The following is an 8,071-nucleotide window of genomic DNA, read 5'->3' on the forward strand; positions in this document are numbered from 1 at the left end:
ACTCGTTATATATCTCTGTGTGTGCGCGGGTGCGTAGAGAAATGCAAGAAATATACAAAAATAAATTTGGATAAAGTAAGCATACTGTATGGCAAATGATAACTGACATTAAAATAATTTTCTTATCGGTAAAGGATAATTTGTGTTTACTTGGCAAACGACAACTGAGAAGTTCAATAAAAAAAGGAAAAGAATGGATAAAAAAGATAAATAATTGTGGAAAAAATACATCGAATAAAATGCAAGCTATTTGATGAGAAGTGTCGAAGATGGTGCAATTTACAAACTCAAATGAATCACAAATGAATAATTGTGTGATAGATAATAAATTAACTGCCTACATTCAGTTGCATTAAAAAGTAATCGTCCGCAGGATAATGAAGATGTTAGTAAGGAAAACTAGCAGGGCGCATAATACTTAACCCAATAACTGTGTCTGTAAAGAGAGAGGTTAGAATGTTAGAATGTGATATCCACAGAATAATAGAAATGATGTTTAGGAAGGAAACCAGCAGATAAGTAATAACCTTATTGAAAGACATTACAGAGAAATGTTAGAATTTAATATCCACAAATAGAAATGATTTTTTGGTAAGGAAACCAGCTGATATGTGATAACCTTATTAAAAGACATTAAATAAGAATAGATAAGTATTAGTCTTGAGAAGCAAATACGCGACTTCATCACAAAGTATTTATAAAGAGTAGAGAAGGTGCTTATGATGCAAGGGATTTGCTGAATAAAATAGTTAAGTACTGCTAAAATATAGGACTGACCAAGCTGGGGGAACTTGAAGCAATTTATTCAGATTCAGAAAACTCTGCTGATCGCTGATTGTCATGATCAGAAAGTTAATGTCAGTAATTTGATTTAAATTCTGGCACAGACAGCAAAAATGTAAATTGCTATCAACACTTAAGTATGCACCACCCATCTAACCTTGGCAAGGAGCTTTTCAAAACGCATTCTCTCTGCTTATACATCTGCAAACCCTGATGAATTGAATCCAGCAAAGTAAATAGTTGAACATGTTTAGCACGGGGTAATCTCAGGTTCTACCAATGAAAATGATCTACAGTTCTGGGCATCGCATACTAATACACCAGAAATGGAACTCTTTGTGGCACATTTCAAAGTCCATGTGATTCTAGCAACACCTGATCATCAGAGGGTGGATGATTCATCTAGATATAGTCTAGTATTTTGAAGTTGAATAGGCCGCAGCTTGTAATGGGTAAACATATGTTTAAACTTTTAAAGTGAAAAATGGAAAAAAAAAATAAAAATTTACTTTTGGGCATTCTTTTGGCATCCTGGGCGCAGATGTGTCTGGGTGTTCAGGGATGCCCGAGGATGCCATCAGCACATTCATAGGGCACTAGCGTGTGCACACCCAGAGAGCGCCCGCCTCCACATTAGCACCAGAACACGTCCACGTGCATTCGGGGGGTCCAAGAGAGCATCTGGTAACGTAGCGTATGATGATATTCAAGACCAGTACAAGATCATCATGAAAGCTGACAAAGTGCACAGTTTCTTTGATGAGGGAAAAATCAACCAAATTGCTAGCTATATGGTCAAGATTCATAACAGGTGGTCAGATAGAAATGAGTATAAAGATTACCAAAGGTTGTGTTCTTTTGGTCCCTTAAATTGCTCAGTCTTGTGGACATCATTAAAATCATTCATTCCTTCACTACGATATTTTATATCATATGGGACAAAGTTTCGAAGAAGCAAGTTAACTTTTCCATAATCAACTTAAATATCTAGGTAAATAAAGACTACCTTTGTGCAAAAATGCGTTCAAGAGAGGGAATAGTGAATGAATACTCATGGCATCGTGTTAAGGTAACAATATCAAGAGTTGGCTCTTATTAAACATAATTGTGGTGGCACAAATGGATCATTGAGCTAATTAGAGTCATTAGATAATCATCTTAGTAATAGTTGTATTACATTTATGATGAATTTATAATTCTTTAAAAATTATTCTAGATTGAGTTAATTATAGCTCATGTTGTCTTATTAAATAGGACAAGGTCATTTGTTATTAATCATCACTTAGGTTTAGATCTATGATGTTAATATTATTCATTGTAATATGTTCAACTTAAATTCTATTCATTACATGCTAATTAAGCCGAGAGGCTTTCTTACAGTGGGAACAAATATCAATGTAAACAATTAGCTTTTTAGAAAAATTTAGACAGCCATTTGCACGTCTTGTACCGAGAAGTAGAAGATAGAATTAAAAAGTCACCATAATAAAGAGTTGGTGGCCATGTGTTTCGATTTCTTTCCTCACCGGACAATCAATTAAAAGAAGATAGAATTAAAAAGTCACTATAATAAAGAGTTAGTGGCAATGTGTTTCGATTTCTTTCCTCACTGGACAATAAGTTACAAACCAAGAATCAATTTGTGAATACATTAGCAATCGGGTAGGTCATGCTTTTTTAATGCATCGAGCAAGTGCTTTTCTGATCTATCCCTGTAGAGCAACATCAAAACATGTCTTTTCAAGATCATTGCAGGAGATCAAAGTCACTTTTAAAGGTGAGAAGAAGCAATTTTCTATAGAGGAGATTTCTTCCATAGTGTTCATCAAAATGAAGATTGTTGAGAATTATTTGGGGCAAATTGTTAAAGATGTCGTTATTACTCTTCCAACCTACTTTAATGACTCCAAGCTGCCGGCCACAATGCATGAGTAATAATTTTGGGGCTGAACGTAATGAAAATTGTTAATGAGCTTATCACTACGGCCATTGCTTAAGGTCTTGATATGGACGCTCTTTCTATTGGAGAAAACACTATTTTGGTCCTTGATCTGGGTAGAGGAAGACACTTCTGGAAATTGAGGAGAGGATTTATGAGGTTAAAGCTACATTACCAAGGAAGTAATTCCTTGCAACATGATCTCTATCCCAAATAATTAAAGCCTTTTGATTTTGGTTGGGAATGATTTTTCACTGCTAATGTTATTTTTGTTCTCATTATATTTGTGAAGTATCAGCACTTAAAAGTTTTATGTTTTAATAATCTAAATTCAATATGGTATAGAAGTTTTACAGATTCAATGATAAAGTACTTTATCATGACTCAGATCTAATCAATTTTTGATCATGGCTACATTTTCCAGGATGAAGTTTTGCTTCCCTGAGTGGAAAACAAGTATAAATCTTTATTTTCATCATGCTGAAATCTATTTAACAGGTGTAAGAGTAATTTGGTATCCTCTTTGGAAGAGAAGTTTTTAAAATTTTGATACTGAAACTTCTTTCACTCTGAGCAAAAAATGTATAGAAAAACAAATGTCATTTTTCTAAGGGTAAGGTCCCATGGGCACCCGCTTGATTAAAAATAGAGCTGGTGCTGTTGAGTTTTTTTAGGAACTTTTTAAACGGAAGTGGTCTATGTGAATCCGCTTTAAACAATTAGCTCATACAAACAAGGAAAGCTGGTGGTCCCATGAAAACTATTTAATTTTTTTTAATTTATGATAATATTATTTTATTTATGAATTGGTTTTTGGTGGGAAAATGAAAAAGCTAAAAAGTAGGGGCTCCTATAAAATAGGAAAAGATTCTAATTAAAGCTTTAGCCCCCACCAAAAAAATGCATGGGACCTCCGGTTCCCAAAAAATAGAGCCCAAGCCCCCTCCATGGGACCGCTACATAAGTCTTTAATTATTAATTGTTTAAAATTTATAAATATGTTTTATAAATGTAAACTGAAAGAAAAAATCTCTAATAAAGTTACTATGGAAACATTCTGGCTGAATATTCATTGAATTGATCAAATAGGAATCTTTTAAAATATAGTAGAAATCATTTTAAAATTAGAAAGTATGGATGTTAAAAAAAAAAAAAAAAGAAATAATAAAATAATAAGTAATATTAAGTTTTTAAGTACATTTTTAACTTGATAATTAAAAAAGTTCTTTATAAAAAAATATAAGTTTCATTTAATTTTTTTTTATTTATGGACATATTTAATTTAGAAGATATTAGAACCACTTAATCAATTATAAAGTTTGAGTTTTAGTAACTAATTTTAAGCCTTAATTTGAATAGCATCACCACTTAATTAACATACTAATTAGTGAACTCAAAATTAATTTATAATTTTAAAACAATTTGAGAGATATCCTTTTACAAAATATTTAAGAAACAAAATATTTAAATGTCACCCTAACCCAAAATTTACACACCCATCCCAAATGTTAAACCATAAATTTTAAATACCAAGCCAAGTTATAATATTAAATAGTAAACCCTAATATTGAATGCTACACCCCAATTGCTAAAACCACGCTCACATCTAAATATGGAATGTACATCTTATATGATAAATGATAAAGTTACTATGGAAACATTCTATTTTGGTTGAATATTCATTGAATTGATCAAATAAGAAGCTTTTAAAATATAATAGAAATTATTTTAAAATTAGAATGTATGGAAGTAAAAAACAAATTAAGAAGAAATAATAAAATGATAAGTAATATTTAGTTTTTAAGTACATTTTTAACTTGATAATTTAAAAAGCTCTTTATGAAAAAATAGAAGTTTTATTCTTTTTAAATATTTATGGACATATTTGATTTAGAAGATTTCAGAACCACTTAATCAATTATAAAGTGTGAGTTTTAGTAACTAATTTTAAACCTTAATTTGAACACCATCAGTGCCACTTAAGTAACATACTATTTGGTGAACTCAAAATTAATTTATAATTTTAAAACAAATTGAAAGATATCTTTCTAGATACACCTTTTCTCAATTTGTCTCAAAATATTTAAGAAACATCTCAAACTATCTAAGAAACAAAATATTTAAATGTCACCTTAACCCCAAATTTTAAACGCCCATCCCAAATGTTAAACCTTAAATCTTAAATATCAAGGCAATTTATAATATTAAATAGTAAACCCTAATCTTGAATGTTATACCCCAATTGCTAAAATCATGCTCACATCTAAATATGGAATATACATCTTATATGATAAATGATAAATCCTGCTTGAAACCGTAGTCCTAAATGGTAATAGACAATGATGAAGATAATGAACCCTAATCTTAATAGTAAATTTTAAGCCCTAACTTGAAACCTATTTTGCAAAAGATAAAATCCTAATCCTAAATGTTAAACCATATTACTAAACCTAATTGATGATGTGCGCACGCGCATGCATGCACACGCACACGCACACACACACGCACACACACACACGCACATGCACACACATGCACACACACATGTGCGTGCGTGCAGGCGCACGCGCACAGAGGGGGTAAATTGGAGCCAAGAGATGGCAATATGCCACAATAAATTTGATGCTAATGTAAATAAAAGGCAATAGATAAGATAGAGCTCAAGGAGGATTATTAAAACTCATAATACATAGAGATAGTGATAGGGGATGGAAGAGGGAAGAAGGGTAATTACACAGGTACATGTGTGAGATATGGTGAGAGATATGAGCTAGAGTTAGAGGGTAAATAAGGAAGAAGTGATGGGGATAGAAGGGACATGTGAGTGAGAGATGGAGAGAGAAAAATGTAATGTTGAGAGTAGTGAGGGGAGAAAGCACATGTAAGAGGTTGATTAGGAGGAGAGGGAGAGAGGGGGAGAGGATGAAGAATAGAGAGATGGTGGAGGGGGCAAGGGGGAAGGAAGATATAGGGAGGGGAGGGAGATGGAAGAAAGGGAGATGATGATGGGCAAAAATATGAGGTAGACAAAGGGAAAGGGGCAAGTGAGAGAGATAAGTTAGAGAAAGAAAGTGAAGATTCATAGATATGAGATAGATGAGAGATGTAAGATACATGTGGGAGTGAAGAAATATAGAGAAGGTGAGAGACATGAGGTAGAGACAGATGGTAAATAGAGAGAGGGAGGGGGGTGTTGAGAAATATGTTAGAGAAGGGGTGAGATAAGTGGGAGAGGGTGAAATATATGTGATAGATATAGGTGGAAATTAGGGGGAAGATATGGTGAGAGGTGGGAAAAAGAGAAAGAAGAAGTGGGAGAGGGGAGATAAGGTAGACAAGGAAAATGAGGGGACAAGATCAAATAGATCACAAGAAAGGGTATCATTAGTGTTCAAGGTAGATAGGTATGATGATGATGGTGGTGGTGGTGGTGTGTGTGTGTGTGTGTGTGTGTGTGTGTGTGTGTGTGTGTGTGAGAGAGAGAGAGAGAGAGAGAGAGAGAGAGAGAGAGCGGGGGGGTGTGCGGGAGGGGGGCATGTGAGAGAGAGTGAAATAAGGGGGAGAGGGTGACAAGTAGGAGGTAGAGATAAATAGATTCTATATCGCAAATAATTAAAGAAATTTTAAGGGTATTTATCTATCAAAAAATATAAATAGGTTTCTATTTTAGAAATGCATTTTTACTTAAACTAACCATAAACTATGTAAAATTAAACATATACGAATATGTTTTTTAATAGTTGAAACCAAACACAAGCTAAAATGAGGCGTAAGCACCAACCCATTTAATACTAGAAAATATTATGATTAAATTTCAGCTCATATTTGAGACATAGATACGATCCTTCCTCAATTTTGTTCATGTTTTATTTACCAATCAAAAGTTAAATGCAATTATAGCTTATATTTCTCCCAAAAAAAAATACATTAGCTATTTTAATAAGCTAATCAACTTGCAATCTCTAAATCAATTTAAATCTAGGAAGTTATATTTAAATAAGGAAGTTATGTAGAAGGGGAGTAGCTTGAGAGATGAACTAAATAAGAAAAAGAAAAAGAAGGCCCAAAATAGATGTAGACACTGATGTGGAGAGCAAGAGTATGATGGACAATGATGGACAGTGAGAATGATTATGGATGGAGAGTAGAGAGAGAGAGAGAGAGAGAGAGAGAGAGAGAGAGAGAGAGAGAGAGAGAGAGAGAGAGAGAGAGAGAGAAGGGAGTGGGGGGAGTGGGGAGGGTCTACATTATAAGGGTTGGAGGGGGTGTGGTAATTATAGACTGGGACATGTGAGAGAGAGTGTAACAAGGGGATAAGGGTGAGGCATGAAGTAAACACTATGTGAGAGAGTGAGAGATAATGATACACGAGACAAAAAGAGCAGATAGTAATAATAAGAGGGGACATGATAAAGGGTATGGGGGGGAGAGGACATGAGAGACACGAGGTAGACATAGAAATAATGTGAGAGATAAAGAGATATGAGGAGGGGACATGAGAGTTAGATAAGAGGAAATATGGTGAGAGACATGTGCAAGAGATATTGTGAGAGATAAAGATACATGAGTGAGAGATATGGGGTAGATACAGAGGGTAAATGGGGGGAAGAGATTGTGAGAGGAGGGAGAGGAGAGACTTAAAGAGATTAATGATGTAGGGAGGGAGAGAGATGATATAGAGATAAATGGTAATAAATACTAGGATGTGGTAAGTAGGGGTGGAAATAGGAGAAAGGGAGAAACGAGGGAAGGAATAAGGTAGAAAGAGACAACATCAAAGGGGAGAGAGATGAGGTAGAGAGAAAGAGAATAATTAGGGCATTGAATGGATGGAAATGATGATGGGGGAGAAATTTTGGAGAGCGAGCGAGAGAGAGAGAGAGAGAGAGAGAGAGAGAGAGAGAGAGAGAGAGAGAGAGAGAGAGAGAGAGAGAGAGAGATGACAATTTTAGGAGGAGGAGGAGATGGAAAAAGGGGTGGGGGAAAATGCGGTAACTAGGGTCCAAAAAATAGATTTAGATGTGATAAGGAGAGAAGGAGAGAGGGGGGATGTGGATGATGCATGAAGTAGACAATTTGAGAGAGGGTATGTGATAAGGATACATGAGAAAGGTAGAGTAGACAATAATAACATGAGGAGGGCGGGGGGGAGAGAGAGAGAGAGAGAGATGGTAATTAGCAGGGGGAGATGGTAATATGTGGTGGGAAACAAGAGAAAGGGAGTAGAGGGGAAAGAGAAAGAGACAACATGGAGAGAGAAAGAGAGAGATATGAGGTAGAGAAAAAATAGGATAATTTGAGAATCAGAGAGAGAGAGAGAGAGAGAGAGAGAGAGAGAGAGAGAGAGAG

The sequence above is a fragment of the Cupressus sempervirens genome, chromosome 9 (assembly GCF_028749045.1).
Source record: "Cupressus sempervirens isolate cs-2001-9-10 chromosome 9, ASM2874904v1, whole genome shotgun sequence".
NCBI lineage: Eukaryota > Viridiplantae > Streptophyta > Pinopsida > Cupressales > Cupressaceae > Cupressus > Cupressus sempervirens.